This window comes from Platalea leucorodia (assembly GCF_965183815.1).
Source record: "Platalea leucorodia genome assembly, chromosome: 7".
Lineage (NCBI taxonomy): Eukaryota > Metazoa > Chordata > Aves > Pelecaniformes > Threskiornithidae > Platalea > Platalea leucorodia.
The window spans coordinates 10,029,069-10,045,587 of NC_138829.1; the positions used below are offsets into that span (position 1 = coordinate 10,029,069).

The 16,519-nt window shown below is 46.1% G+C and overlaps 1 protein-coding gene across 2 annotated transcripts in view; it reads left to right on the top strand.

Annotated features, from left to right (window-relative positions):
- Positions 1–16,157: 16,157 nt before the first annotated feature.
- GPR132 (G protein-coupled receptor 132) overlaps positions 16,158–16,519 on the top strand; it is an 87,040-nt gene continuing 86,678 nt past the window's right edge. For both annotated transcript variants that reach the window (XM_082318616.1, XM_082318617.1), the window contains exon 1: positions 16,158–16,417. The gene's annotated coding sequence lies outside the window, so the exon portion shown is untranslated. The remainder of the gene's footprint in view (positions 16,418–16,519) is intronic.

The window sequence follows — 16,519 nt, forward strand, 5'->3', positions numbered from 1 at the left end:
ATGTCTCTGCTCTGAAAAGGTTTGTTGCAAAGCAGTTGTTCAGCAATCCCTCAGACACAGCAGAGAAATGATGATGCTCAGTATCCCCCATGCTCCACCGTGGATTGCCACAATTCAGACCAGGAGCAAAAAACAAAAAGAAAGAAATAAAATTAACTGAGGCTGCTGTCTTTCTTAACACAGAAAATGACAGAGAGAAGTCAGATTTCTCTTATTTTAGCCAGTCACATCTATCTTCACCTCTTTCCAGCCATTATTAGTGGTCAGTGATGTTCTGGGCTTTTAAACTGGATCCAGCTGTCGTTCTCCTTCAGGCTGCTGGAGTTTAGTACACAAAATCATACATGGTTTGGACAGGATTTCTATGCTAATACTTTATAAGGGGGCCAACCGCTGCACATGGTGTTTTCCTCAACCCTTTCTATACATCCCTTCATGATGTCTGATTACAGCAGGGAAAAAAAAAAAGTCAGAAACTGAGGATGGGGAACCACAGAGGTGAGTCCACACTCGTTCCCCCAAAATAACAGACCCCTGAAAATCAGTCTCCTTCCCATTTTTGTACAGAGGATGTACAGCACTGCACCTTGGAATTCGCTTCTGTGAAGAGTTAAAGCACTTCTCTTGTATTTGTCTTCACCGCTGTCCTGCCTTTTGGACCCTTTCCAGGCACGATATGTCATGACCCAGGTGCAGCAACGCCCTTCCACAACATGCACTTTGGATGAAGAGATTTCAGGACACTTTGGGAGAAGATGTTTTCCAGCACCAGACCTGTGCCACTGCTCCGACCTCCACGGCAGGCAGAGCCCGGTCTCCTCAGCTCGCTCTGCGCCAGCAGACCCCCCGGGGCTGCGTCCTGCCTCTGAGTCCCTGCCTGCTGCTGGTTCACACCAAGCGATTGCATCTCCAGCAATCTCCCTGCTTCCTGCCTTGCTCCTGTCATAATTTACTAGGGACCGATGCCAGGAGCAAATTGTCATCTGTCACCAACTCAGCTGCGCTGCTGAGTGGGTGCTGGATGGGAGAGGAGTGCAGCCCCACCACCCGCTCCGTGCCCCTCTGTGTGGGGAGGGTGCTCCCTGCCCTCTCCAAAAGGCTGTTTTCTGCTCCTGGGGGTTTCCCCAGCCTTTCAGAGGAGGAAGGGGCTCCCATTGCAATCTGGGCCCAGGAAAAAATGAGAGGAGGCAAAGAACAACCCGAAAGGAGGAGGAATGAGAAGAGGGCTCAGAGCCATTGAACAGACCCATGGCATCCAGGCATGCTGCACTTGTGTAGTTTCAGCCCTGTGGCCAAATAGCCTTGGCTCTCCCAGGCCTTGGCTGTGATGGGTTTGGGGGAGAGAGGGAGGGGACAGAGGTAATAGTTTCACAAGGACATACTGTTCTTGAGCAATTTCTGTACAGGTATAAACATGATTTCCTGACGCGCTGATTGGTACATAAGTCTCCTTGCTCAAACAGGGCTGAATGCATTTGTTTACTACGTCTGATGCAAGGAAAACTTCTGACATATGTTTTATTTATGAGGTGTCCTAACGTAGTGATACTTTTTGTGTGCATGAGGTAGGGAGGGAATTGGTTGCCTCTCCGTGGCTTCTAATTTGAATGGCTAAGTACTGGGTTTATAAGCATGTGTGGAGGGATGACTTAAAAGCTATACAGACCTTGGCTGTGTAAGATGATCAGTAAAAGTAAAGTGTCTGTTACTGGGTATGTTCACAGACCCTGCAGCTTTCCCTAGGGCTTAGCTGCTTCTTTAGAGATGCCGAAAAGAAACCAAAGGTGGTCCTGAAACCAGGAGGAGTGAGTTCAAAAGAGCTCAATCTTTTTGAGCTGCTGCTGTGGGAAATTTGCAGCAGATGTAAAGACCAGCATGAGAGGAAATGCCAGTGACCTCCAAAACTAGGAGAGCACAAGGACAGGAACAGCAGCATGGACAGCACAAGCCCCATGCTCACACTGGTGCTTGGGACAGCAGAGCAGGCCCACCAAGGAGAGGTCTGGGCAAGCTGATGTCCAGACCTGTGACAGACCCAACCTTTCCAAGTGGTTGAACTTGCTCATCCTGTCCCCTCCCTTATCAGCTGGATATGGGTGGCATGAAGGTGGTGGCCAACTTGAGTGCTGGGGGTTGAGCGCTCACTCTGAAAGGGGAGATGTGAAGGAGAAGTTCATCAAAACATAAGAAGGGTTGTACCAATTCAGTCACCAGATCCACCTTGCCCAGAAACCTCTCTCTTGGCCTTGACTTACTGGTCATGGTGCTTGTAAAAAGATAAAAATATGGCAGATATGTATGTTGCTGGAATATTGCTGGAGTATTGTTAGCCTCTGGGACTATAGGGCACTCTTATTTCTCAGCCATGTAGCCCTCAATAATTTCTTCTGTTGTGATCTTGCATCAACTTCATGAAAATGTCTGACCTCTCCAATACCCTGCAGCCAGGATTTCCAGGAACTGCGTGAGGAGAGGACTGATGTTGCACTGGTAGAGAGACAGGGAGCCCCTGGCAGAGGGAGTTGGAGGACATTTGTCCTGGCTGGGCAAAGATGCTCTTTCTAGAGGCTGAGGAGCAGTCAAGGAGGCTGGAACAGGCAGTGAAATGGCAGCAGGAGGTGAAGAGGCAAAGCAGGTCTGAAGAAGAGCCCTGGTACAAGGTAGAAGCCAGCAAGACTGTCTGTGACCACAAGGTAAGAAAAATACAGAGCCTGGGCAAAGACTCCAAGAAGAATGAAACTCAGATTCATTGTGGACTGCGTCAGGAAATAATGGAAAAGACATGGAAGAGAGAAACCATCCAGATGGGGAGCTGGGAGAAGAGCAGCTGGGACTGTTTGGCCAGAGTGCAGGCAAGAACTCGAGACAATGGGATGAGCTTCAAAAAATAGTGTGCACTGAGCAATGTGCTGCCCAAAAGTGAGTCATTTAAAGGCAGTTTGGGTGCATCTGCCCTGCAGTTACTTCTGTGAATGCAGTGAATTATTAGATTTGCTGGCATGGGCCGTTCTGCACAGGGCAGGTTACTATAGCAGTGTTTACTTTTATGGCAAACAAACTTATCCAGTGCGAGTTACCTTGGGGACAAGCCTCCCCGCTGAGCAATAGTGATGTTACAGCTCAGCCCATATTTGAGCCTTTCCTTAGGCTCTACTCCCAGGAGGATTTGATGAAAAAAAGAAAGAAAAATATACCTATTCTTTCTTGGGAAAGAAAAATGTACCTATAGCTTCCTGATGACTTAACTGTTAGAGCTGGATGGGGTTTCTGTGCAAACCAGTCCATTCAACAAACTCACAAACAGAGTTTTGAAGAAATGGATGCTATTCATGAAAACAGGTGGAATTTAGCAAGAGTTTTGGCCCAGCCAAATACAAACGTGCTGTGTAGGGGTGTGGTGTAGGGGAAGGATGCAAGGGGTTGAAGAAGACGATGAAACGGTCAAATAAGATTACAAAATTTTGAATTTTCTTTGTTTTAGCATTTTGTTTGGAAATACCATCTTTTCATATCATTCTCCTCCTCTTTTCATAGTCCCCTCCTTCCAGGTTTTTCTTAAGGGCTTCGGTAACTTGCAAAAAAAATGAACACTTTCTTTTCAGAAGGTCTAAGTGGTCTGGAGTTTCCAAAGTTGTTTTCTCCTCCATCTCACAAAAAAGTAGTAACAAGGAATATTCTATATAATGTAAGTGGTGGAAATTAAGCCTGGTGTATGGTCATGCTCTTTAGGAAGGAGAAGAAGCAATATATGTACATGCCACTACTGGGGCAGGGTGGGGAAGGAAGAATCCGAGGATCTGGTCCCTCCCTCAGTCACACACAGGTCCATTGTATTACAACTCTTATGTGTTTGAGCGTAATATCCACCCTGACCTGGCCATGAGCGTAAAGCATGAGGCACCGGCTGGTCTATATATACTTGCCTGCAGGAAACATCAAAGTCACTTCCCCTGCAGTGTTTCTTCACTGACTTAACTGGAGAAATGTCTGTGGTGATGTGGTGAGGAGGAGAAGCGTCTGGCTGCCACCACAGACAAGCGCAGGCTACCCAGGCTCCCTAACAGCAAGGGCTAATTGCACCAGCTTCCTTATTGCAAAGACCTTCCTTCTCCCAGCAAGCACACAGCCCACTTTCTTTTCCCCCTGAAATATCCCAGTCTCTGAATCATCCTATCCACAGAATTCAGGGCAAAATTCAGCCCGTCATATCCTGCTTTTTATTTGAAGAAAACAATGAGCGAAAAGTCTGCCAACAGGATCCTAACGCACCGGAGACTACTGTGGGCCCCAAATGAAGTCCAAGGGGATGTGGCCAACATCTGTCCAGGAATCAAGACAGCTTCTTTGGTCCACATATCTGGATGTATCAGAGGACACAGACATGCACTTGAGTTTCCAGACAAGCCTCTTGCTTGTAACAGGTCTACTGGTGGTGGTGGGAGTTTGCAAGGCCATTGCAACCAACTTAGGGTATGACAATTCCCCTGGACTTCAGCAGGATGCACTGCAGCTTGCTTTTGACATCCAGCTCACGCACTTTGGCTTCCAAATCACTTCTAACTGCCGGGTTTAATCTATTTGGATGAGGAGTGGCTGAAGCAACTGGGGTTGTTTAGCCTGGAGAAAAGGAGGCTCAGGAGAGACATTATCGCTCTCTACAACTACCTGAAAGGAGATTGTAGCAAGGTGGGGGTTGGTCTCTTCTGCTAAGTAACAAGCAATAGGACAAGAAGAAATGGCCTTAAGTTGCACCAGGGGAAGTTTATATTGGATACTAGGAAAAATTTCTTCACCGAAAGGGTTGTGAAGCATTGGAACAGGCTGCTCAGGGAAGTGGTTGAGTCCCCATCCCTGGAGGTATTTAAAAGAGGGGTAGATGTGGTGCTTAGGGACATGGTTTAGTGGTTGACTTGACAGTGCTAGGTTAACGGTTGGACTTGATGATGTTAAAGGCCTTTTCCAACCTAAATGATTCCTTGATTCCATGATTCTATGATTCTTTAGAACAAGCCCCAAGAAAATGTTCTTTGCAGTTATAATCCAAAGCTATTCTCTTTTGACATGCAGAAAGTCCAAGGTAAGGCTGTTTTTCTATGTTTGTTTTTTTGGTTTTTTTGTTTTTTTTTTCTAAAGCCCAGTTTGACTCTCTAGAGGGTATGTGAGCCATAGCTAAAATCTCTTTGAGTTGGGTAGTGGAGACTGCGGCTCCAGTAGCTGCTCAGGGATTTTGCAGCTGTTCTCCAGCAGAGATGTGCAATAACTGCGCACAATAACGTACACGTATTTTCTTTCATAGTGGATGTTAATTTATGAGCTCGCTTAGAACTTTAACACTTGGTTGGTTTACGCTGCACCTTTTTTTGTTACACATAGACAGCATTTCCTGAACCAGGATGGCAATTGGATATGGGATTGCCTCAAATCTTCAGCGAGGTCTGCTGCTCAGAAATTCCACTCTAAACCCAGCCAGGTCTTTTTTCACAGAATATTATTAGTTACCTCTAAAAGGCCCTGAGAGTAACCAAGTACTTCTGTTTTTTTTTAAATCCAAACTTAAATGGGAGGGAGAAAAGCAATGGGAGGCTTATTTCTGATGAGAAGATGCAGACAGAGCATAGGATGCTTTTCTCTGGTGCTCTTGTAATATGTGTCACATGCAGGTCTGAAAAGAAGCCTTCTTCCCGTTATATATGGCTCAGCATTACTAACATAAGAAACCACTTATTTGCTTTAGGGTGGAGGTCACATCACATAGATTTCTGACAGTCCCCCTGCAAGCTACAGCCTTCTGAGAGGGACCCTAAAAAACAGGATTCATGCAAACAGCACTCTGCAAATGGGTGCTTGAGGCACTCACCCAGAGGGAAGGAAGGAAGAGCCAAGGCTTAGGTGGTGCAAAAGTGCAGCAAAAGGGGATTCCCATGCAGTAGGTAGCCATCCTACTCACTGGGCTGCAGCATGCAGGTAGCATCCAGTCCTTGCTTCTCTACCCTATGCACACTTCCAAAGACCTCTGTGACTCTGGCCCTTTTCCCCACAGATTATCCTTTTGCTTTCCTGTAAAAGAAGTCTTCAAGTCACCCAGGTGAAATGGATTATTAGGGCTGAAAGAAATGTTTTATTTGATCTGCTTTTTTTTAAGCTTTATTGGTTTTCTCAAACTCCCAGCAAACCAAAAAACATCAGGTTATTTCAAGCATGGTTTAAGCATGTGGTTAACTTCTGGTTTCTAAAGGTACTTTCTACAGTACTTGGAGGTAAACACATGCCCGAGTGCTTCACTGAATGAATTCTCCCTGTTCTTCAAACGTGGGGAACAGAAAACCATTATAGCACAGTATTGCAGAGACGTGTGAAAGGACCTCTTCTCGAGCTTCAGTTTAGAGCAGCCTTTCAGAGCTTCATGTCTAAACCCAGACAAATCTCTGGAAGTTGTTCTGACATGTATTATAACAATAAATAAATAATCACATGGCATTTTATTACACCATCAGAACTCTCTTTGCATGGGATACCAGTGGATCTGGATGAAGCCAATTCTAATTACAGATAAAAGGTTTGATGCATGAAAAGAAGCTGGTATTTACACCCAATTATCTGAGGGAGGAGAGATAGGGATGCGCTTCCTTTTATCATTTTCATTAAACTTCTTTTGAAATTAAAAGACTCCTTGAGTTTCTGAAGATTCAACAGTCTTTTCAACTTGCCGTCAGTGAGATACAGGTTGTTTTCCATGATGTGTTGCGTAAGTTCAGACACTGGGATCTGTCCCCCCTCCCTCGACTCCAGTACAGCATTGCACGGTGCTTGTTCACCCAGTCGTTCTTTAACATCCCTTTACTGAAATTTAATCTCCTGGATTTGCATTTCATGTGTTTCAGGTCTGAGGCCAGGCACCCTGTATTTGTAAACTGCTTCTGCCCTAGCATCGCCTAAAGTAAATCACTTTGAATGAATGAAACCTCCATGCCTTTGGGCCCAGTCACAACGGGTCCAGCAGCCTGGGATTGTTAGGCAGGGGTAACGCTGGTCCGTTGCATGCTAACATAGGGCAGCTAGACCTACAAATGCCATTTTACCCCAGAGAACCTTCTGAGGGAACACAGAGAGGGGATGAGAAGCAGCCAGGTGGTCGTGTTATCCCAAAGAAAGAAGCTCTCAGGGATGAGGGAGAGCAGGACCTTATCAGCTCCATGTGCTGCTCGCCGTCTAGAAGACCTGGTCTTTGCCACTATTCTCCTCCCTCCCTCCTGGGTGCTCTGAGCCCAGCCTCTTTTCTTGATCTCAGAATAAGTTGCTTACTTCTCTTCTTAGTTTCTCCATCTGCAAATTGGGGATGATACGCGTAAAGCTCTCTGAAATCCTCTGCAGGGAGGTGCCACAGAAGTGGAAAGTATTAGCTATCGGTATCCTTGTTAATATTCTGCTCAACTCTGAGTGAAGTCACATAATCCTGTGTTTGGGTCATCACTGTTTGTTGCTATGGAAATGTGTGTTATCAGATATTACAAATTCAGTGTCTGAGGACATCTGAGGAGGGGGAAAATCCTTTGTTTGAAGAGATACTTGTGTCAGTGGCAGGAAACTTTGCCAAAAAGAAGAGAATTCACCTATTTGTCTTTCGTTCTCTGAAATTTGCTGGAATGAGTCATTATGAGCTCCCCCCGCTCACCCCCCAAAAGCCGGTGTCTCTTACTCGATGCACTATTCCAAAATGACTGCACATGCTGGGTGAATTTCCTGCAGTCATATGTGAATGCATCTGGTAGGATCATTAACACTAGAGCAGAAGACAAATGCAAAGTATGTGCTTGACCATATGGGTGAACGTGAGCTGCTTAAGAGTGTGCACCGTAATAGAGATGGAAAGTCTTACGAGAGAAGATCAGTATCCCCCCATCTCTTTGGTAAGGGATTAAGGCAGTTGGTCTTGCAGGAGTATTCATAGAGCATAAGGCCAAAGGGGACAGTTAGGTCACCTAGACTGACCTCCTGCATGTTACAGGTCACGGTATTTCATCCAGTGACCCCTGAGCTGAGCCCTGTAACTTGCGTTGAGGCTGCAGTAAAGCTTCCTGATAGGCCAAAGAGGCAGATGCTAACAACTCCCTGCCCAGTTTGTTCAAGTGAATAAGCACTCTCACTGGTAAGGCACAACTGATAAGGGTGGGTGCAGATTGAATCAAGCTTGCTGCAGTGGGGTCAAACCCAGAAATGGATGTGCTGGCCCAGTGCAGCTTCCAGATCCGAACTGGTGGGGTTGCATCACCCTGTGCCTCAGTCCCTTCTGGCTCCAAACCTCTGCATGAATATACCTTTTCCCTGGGAACATGCAGTCTTCCCTGACTGAAACAACAGGTTTTTTGGGCAGCTTGCTGCTCATTTCTATGGTTCTCTGTTGCACTTGTGTAAAATCTGACAATATTTTTAAATATATAGATGCCCAACACATGTAGGTGCTCACTATTAGTCCTGTGCATTGACTCCACAGATATAAAAATCCCCTTCTGGTATATATTCAGCATCATTCTGATTTCTCGACCTTAGTCAGGTTCCCTGAACAAAGGCTGTTGTAAGAGAAAACATGGTTCACATTTTGATTATGTCTCTATTTGAGGTATTTCATGGCCATGGTCTTATCTCATGCTTAAAGATGAAACACAAGCCACACCTTTATATCCCTTTGGATCTCTGTATTGAGTGCATTCCTCATCCTTTACCAGTTTCTCACTGGGATTTTCCTCCCTGCTTCATAGAAAGATGATTTCAGACTGAAAGCGGGGAGAAAGATGTCTAAGACCAAGCTGGCCAGCTTGAGTTTTCTTAATTAAGGTCTTTATTTTCAGCTGTTCAGGCAGGTTGTAAAAGCTCAGTAATACTTGGGGGGATGCAGCCACTGGCAGGCAGGGCTGATAAGAACTGTTGCCTGAACATCATGCATATACTATTTTTAGCAGGCAAACACCTGCACCCAGCACTAACAGAAAGCTCTTGCAGTGAGAAATGTACAACTCATGAAAATACATATGTGTGTTTTTATGTATGTATATATGTGTGCATGTAGAGATATATGCATATGTATTTGCCAAGATTTTTTTCTGTGACAAATATTTAATCCATTTAAACTAGATTTTCCATATCTAATGGAAAGTTCTAGTGAAAGACTTTACTCTTCCTAAAGGAAGGAATATATGTTGTAGGGTAATTGTATATTGTGCTCTATAAATTCCCTGTCTGCTAAGAAAGATGATACAGCTTTTATTTTGTACAAGTTTCAGGCTTACAACTCAGACAGTAAAGATCAGGCTGGCAATCTGAACAGCGGCTTACTATTCCTGCATCTCTACTACCACGGTGATTTTTGCCATTAGAACTGAAACCCCCAATTATGGGGCTGTATCATGAAATGAGACAGGATATACTTTGCTTTTCCATCCAAATCAGCAGAACCTGCAAAGCTCTTGGTACTTGTAATTAATATTGACACTCTCCAAATAACATTTAAAAATCAAGAAGACATGCAGAACTGCCTAAGGTGCTGCTCATCAGGAGCAGATATGGGGAATTTAGATCTTGTTTGTACAAAGCCATTTTTGGAGATTTTCTGTTGCCAGCTCCATGTTACTACAGATTACTCCAGTACCTGGGACATTGTCACTTCCTCTCACAGACTGCCAGTATTCAGAACAGGTATTGCAGACACTCTTAGGAAAAATGCTGGTGTGAAAAAACGGTATCTGTTCTCTCATGTGTGATGGGAGAACGCAGGTGCCACATGTTTTCCAGTCTGACAAGTTGTTATTCGCAGAACTCAGTTCTCTTCGCTAAAGCACAGACCACAATTCTGACCTTGCAGGACAGTTTAGCAAGAATTATACAGACTTAATTGTTAGAGCTGTTGCAGGTAAAAGCCCCAAATAGACATATAATAACACACAACAGAGTGCCATATAATTTTAGAAATATTTAATACATCCAAATTCTGTGCATGATAACCACAATACACACCACTCCTTAGTAAAACTCTACTTAATTAAAAAAAAGTTACAATTTTGTAGCTTAGTTTCATGCAGTTTCTCTAGTCAGGATTTGCAAGCGTGTTTGTAATATTCTTTTTCCCTCCAGGTCAACTTTTGATCATTTTGGCTACTTGCAACAAACATTTGGCAGAAGGGGAGGGCTCTCAGATACGCTACACTCCTAATATTTTTGTGAATACTTGTCTCTGCTTTAAGGAGAGAGAAACCTTTTAGCTTGAAGGGAAAAGCTGCAAAATGACCTCAACCACAGCAGGCACAAAGGGTGTCTACAGAAGGTGTTGTAACGGCCCAGCCACAGCCGCATCTCATGTTTTATTAGACACCAGAGTCTCCAGTCACAAGACACATAGCCCTGGGCAGCTCGGCGCTGCTTCTTTGGCTGTTCTTGGAGCTACTTGTTTTAAAACCTCACTGGGCACACATCAGATGCCAATATGAGAAACTCAGCCCGCAAGCCCACAATTTACAAACCACATCAGCAAGACACGCTTCTTCACTTAGACATCCTTTTGCTGAACCCCAGCCAGTCTGAGCCAAACACAGCGTTTCTGCAGATCCATCCTGACACTGATGAGCTTTAGCATCAGTCATCTCCCACCTTGGTTTCTGCAAACCCCTTGATGGCAGTGAGTGCCAGGGACCAAGCAGAATAAACCAATAAACGACACATTGGAGAGCAAAGACCCTGGATGCAGCCAGCTGCACTGTAAGCTGTTGCTAAATGTTGTGCTGCCCTTGGATAAGAACATTACTCAATCAGTAATTGATTAGGGTATCTCTAGGATATATTCAAAAGGATATAGGTGTTAGGACCCAACAACAGACAGTTTTTAGTCCTGGGCTGGGCTGGGCAGGAAGCATTTGGGTCTGGTTCAGCAGAAGTGACTACTAAAACCCATACCCAGAAAGCACCATTCCCTGACCCTTTTTTTGGGAGCTATTCTGTGTGGCTGCAACATAGCAGACCTCTTCTCTGGCCCCAGCTCCCTAGAAATCCTGCCCTGGCATTGCCCCATGACTAGTTGCCATTGCCCTGGGGGCTGTGTACCCCAGTATTTGCTGGCTTGGCTTCTCCAAGCAGTGGAGGAGATGCCTATGGTGTATGTTGGTGACCTGCCTCACGTACTGCTGGATGTTTCTAGCCTGCTTCTGACTGCGTGACTTTGGTCTGCTCTCTGCTTGTGTACAGGCATGTGGGGATTTTCCAGCAAAAAATATATGCCCCTTCCCTGCTCTTGTGCTCCCTTTTATCGGATTTAAATGGTGCCAGGTAAAGCTTAAGGGTTTTAACGGAGCAAAACAAAAAGGATGGTGAAATGAAGCCATGGGTATACAAGGTAAGACCGATTATGTGTTTGCTACAGATACCTGAGGGCAAAGTTTTGTTTTTTATTCACCTTGGCTGCTCCAGGATGTCTCTCAGCTCACACGCATTTCAGCCTGGGCCTTTATGGCAGCACTGAATGATGACTTTCAGTCACTAGTCCCTCTCTCCTAGTCCACTTGGTTTTTACCCTCCAGTTCCAGCCACCATTTCCTGCCTTGTTTTCCACTTGTAAGCAGTTCTCCACCTCCCCCAGCTGTGTCTGCCCAACGTGTCCCTGCTCCTTCCACTCTCTCCAGCTTGAAACCTCAGCCCTTTCTCCCACATCTCACAAAAGCTGCGTCCTCCTCTCTGTAGGGACAAGCTGTAGGCACAAGCTCCTTTCCCAGCCTTCTCCTCCACATCTGCATCAGCAGTGCACTTTCCAAGCCTCTTCCTTCCGTGCTCTTTTCTTAGGCTGGGCTCCCTTCTCCGGCTCCCCCCCTGCCACCTCCTCTCCTCCGCGGGAAAAACCAGTGCTCGCCCTGCCTCCAGCCTTGGGACGCCAACTTCCTCCTCCGAGAGCAGCCGCAGCGGCTTCCTCTGACCGCGGCTGTCCCAGACACTCTGGCTCCGCGGCACACCCTCCACGTGCACAAAAACACCACATCAGGGCTTTGCTTTCTTCTTCAAAAATTCGGCTCAGCCAGAGCAGTTGCACCATTGAGGAAACACCTGTAATGCATGCCGGCCACCGTGCCACCGCCAGCACGGACATCCCGACACAGGTGCCACTGAGGACTGCAGCATTCGCTCATGTTGTTATGCATCCATGTGTCCTGTAGGACCATCTTGATTAATAGTCCAAAGAAGGATTTTTTTTGGAAACAGGATCTGTTGTTTTACTGCAATGCAGATGCCCTGTGGCTTGCAGAGGGCACGAACATTTTAAGTGGATCTGTAGAAAAGCACCGTTCTTGGGCGGAAGTTTGCACAAGAGATGGAGAACATTCAACTGGGGTTAGTGCCCGTGGACAAGATTGACCCAAGGGGCTGCAGGGAACAGGCAGGGAGACACAGAGGTGCATCTCTCCCAGGGGAACCCTGTTTGCTCAGATGCCCTCCCAGGTATCGTGACTCACCATCCCGCACCGTCAGCTTGTGTAATGGAGGGCAAATCCCTCCCTGCGAGCTGCTCCTGTTGGAGCTTGCTTGAAGGTAGGCTGCTCTGCGTGTGCAGCCACCTCTGGGCAAAGCTGTCAGGGATGGAGACAGGACCTGGCCATCTCCATGCAACCTTGCCATTGCTACACAGTGGTGGGGCTGCTATGATGAGTGAACCCTGGACCATCCCCGGCGGCCTGTGCCTGGTCTGTGCAGATGCCCATGTGGTTGCTCGCAAATGGACAACCAAGCTCTTAGCACAGTTCTTTCCTTTGATGCTGCCAGCTCTCAGCCAGCTGTCTGTTTTCAGGTCTCATGAACTCAGCAGGCTTGGAACAAGCTGCAACTTGGCAGAGACATCCAAAGAAAATCCAGATGTTGCAGGAAATGCTGTCAGGCTGGGTCAGCCTAGGACTAATTCAGTGCTAGTAGGGGCCACAGTGCTGCTGGCCTCCAGCCTCCCAAACAGAAAGCTACTTTTAATTTCCTGGTGGCTTGTGGCCACTAGAACCACCATGATCTCCCATTCCCAGATGTTGAAGTCTGAGTGTCATTGGCCAAGCCCAGTTTTAACATAAATAATTTTCTGCTGCAATTGAAACCAGAGAAGTTTTGTTGATTTCCTCCTTTCTAGGCAATGGTTGTGTAACACTTCTGGCTTGGGATGGCTGCTGTGTTCCAGCCCAAAGCAGCTGTGTTGCCGCGGTGGATTTTAGTGATCCATATTACTTAGATATAGTGTTTGTAATCTGTCTGAACACCCTTCAGTCTGGGGGGAACTCTATGATGATGAGTTAAATGCCTTGACCTCGTTTGGGAATTTTACTGGGGAACATGTGCAGAACTTGGCTAGCAAAGGGTAGGGATAGTCAGCCTGTTCTTTACATTTCTGTTTGCTTAAACTACTTATGCTCTGACAAATGCTATCTGGAAAGCCTGGCACAGCTGCCAGCTCTCCAACTCAAGTAAACCCCGGGTCTACCTACAGGATGGGAGACTGCTTTGGGAAGCGGTGCCAATGACCGCATCAAGAGATGCCCTCCATGCAGTGGAGTGACAAGAAAAGTCTAGTTCTTTCACAGAGGGATGGAATGTGGAGTGACATGCAATCAGGAAAGCAATCTTACATCTGTTACAAGAATGGCTTGTGCCAGGGCAGCAAAAGGACGTGAAGATACTGGAGGCTGTAAAGAAGGATCAGTGAAGTGAGGCTGCAGCTGGAAAATGAGCTTTGTGGATTAAGGACCAGGATGCTTTTTGCTTGTCAGACAACAGGTTGAGAAGCGACTTAATGACTGCAGGTGTGTGATTCCACCTAGAAGAGATGTGACAGGGGGAAACTGAAGGGGCTTTTCAGTCTTGCTAGTGAAGGTTCAACACGATCAAACAATGATGTGAAGCCTGGTAAACCCAGCCTTGCAGTAAGGAGTCCACTGACATCTCACCTTCCCACTTTGTTGTGGCAAGAAAGGATGTTTTTCTGCATGATGTGCTTTGATCCAGCTACTAGGAATACTCCTCAGTGAAGCGAGTATGTTCAATAGGGCAAGATCGCATGGTGTTTGGGTTACTCTTCCCTCTGCATCCAACTCCTATTCTCCCTCTTCCTGAACATTATGGAAAAGAAGGCCAGTTGTGATTGTCCTCAATGTGGTTATCACATATGTGGATCTGCCTTCAGAATACGGCAGTAATACAAGCTCATGGCTCCTACAGGAGTAAATGCATTCTAAGAGTATATTTTTTGTTCATTTACCACCTTCCTTTGAAGGCTCAGGATGCTTCCAATTCCCAGTATGACAGCAAAAGGGACAGACCTGCAGATTGAAGTGTTCCTGAAAATGCTCTTCCGTCTGTCTGGCACCTGCTGATTGCCTTGCAGCATACCTCACATGCTCTAAGAGGGTGCACAACAGATTGGTTTCTCCAGAGACAGAGAGAAACAGTAGGAAATGCGTGTACGTCTGCAGAGGGTTGGGTGATTCAGCTGGGAGTTCCCAGAAGCAGCCAGTGAAAGGATGCATCGCTTACTGGAAATGCTCAGGTGTCATTTCCCCAGGACAGAGTGTTAGCATAGGCAGCTGAGCTGGCAGGTTGCACTCAGTCACACTCACCAAACCAGGGTGCAGAGAGAGAGGATTGTGTTTAGCAGTTCTCTCTTGTGGGACTCCGTTTGAGCAACCTGTCCCCCAGGGAACCTGGACTTCGTGGCATGTGTGGGAGGCAAGTAGGGGCCTTTACCAGCAGCTGAGGGAAAGGAAAGGAAAGGAAAGGAAAGGAAAGGAAAGGAAAGGAAAGGAAAGGAAAGGAAAGGAAAGGAAAGGAAAGGAAAGGAAAGGAAAGGAAAGGAAAGGAAAAGGAAAGGAAAGAAAGGAAAGGAAAGGAAAGGAAAGGAAAGGAAAGGAAAGGAAAGGAAAGGAAAGGAAAGGAAAGGAAAGGAAAGAAAGGAAAGGAAAGGAAAGAAGGAAAGGAAAGGAAAGGAAAGGAAAGGAAAGGAAAGGAAAGGAAAGGAAATTTCAGTTGGAAGGGACCTACAATGATCATCTAGTCCAAATGCCCAGCCACATCAGGGCTGACCAAAAGTTAAAGCATTTTATTAAGGGTGTTGTCCAAATGCCTCTGAAACACTGACAGGCATGGTGCATCGACCACCTCTCGAGGAAGCCTGTTCCAGGGTTTGACCACCCTCTTGTAAGGACAGGTTTCCTAATGTGAAGTCTGAACCTCCCCTGGCACAGCTTTGAACCATTCCCATGCGTCCTATCACTTGGATACCAGGGAGAAGAGCTCAGCACCTCCCTCTCCGCTTCCCCTCCTCAGGAAGCCGCAGAGAGCGGTGAGGTCGCCCCTCAGTCTCCTTTTCTCCAAATTAGACAAGCCCAAAGTCCTTAGCTGCTCTTTATAGGATGTTCCTTCCAGTCCTTTCACCAGTTTTGTTGCCCTTCTCTGGACACATTCAAGTACCTTAACATCTTTCTTAAACTGCACATAGTACTCAAAGTGAGGCTGCACCAATGCTAAATACAGTGGGATAATCACCTCTATTGATTGATGAATTGCTTGTTGGGGAGAAGCTAAGGTGCTGCCATTCCCTCGCCCTTGTAAGATGAGGACACTACAGATGGGCATCATCTCTGAAAGATCTGGAAGGGAATGTGTGTTTACATACATACATGACAGCAAATCCCCTTCTGAGACTTTATAGTATGCAACAGCAAGAAAGCGCCATATAAATGAGTAACACAGAAGAATTTATTGTCTAGGACTCCTAGATTTACTGCCTGATAATTGATTTTCTTATAAGCTATTTATAGTATTCAAATGGCATGCACAAGTTTTTGTGTGCATCAAGTCTTTCATTAAGAAATTACGTTCGTTTTACACATTGTCTGGGAACTTTTAACAGTTACTAATAAGGATGTTATACACTATCATTCTGAACTTTTAGTCAGTATAACACTGGCAAATGCTGGCAGGAAGGGCAGTAAGCCATGCTTGAGCAATAAGTGGAAGTGCAACAAGAAAAGTGGTGCAACAGTTGTACATGGCAGTGTTGCCACATCCCCTTTTGACTCTTGACTCTAACTTGCTGAGGGTCAAAGTGATTACTGTGTTTAAGGTTCAAAACTGTTTTTTCCTCAGATCAGAAAGCAAGGACCTGGATTCTTTTTGCCTTCCTCTACAGTAGTGGGTTGCTGGTTGCCTGCTGGTATCACGGAGGCACAGCTCACCCAAGCCCTTCTCTACCACTGACGAGGCATCAGACAACAGGAGAAATCAGTCTATCATCTCATTCCCAGACTTTTGACCAAGGACCCTGTAGTCTTGAGAGGACCAAGATATTTTGCCTGATCAAGTCACCGGCCCGAGTACTCGGGTGAAATCTGATGGTCTGTTGTTGCCGAGCCAGGTAAGACAAACTAATGGCCCCTCCTGACTTACAGCTGCATCACGTGTTGGGTCCGTCTTGCTGTGTGTGCACAGTGCCCCCATGGGGCCTGGAGCATGGTCA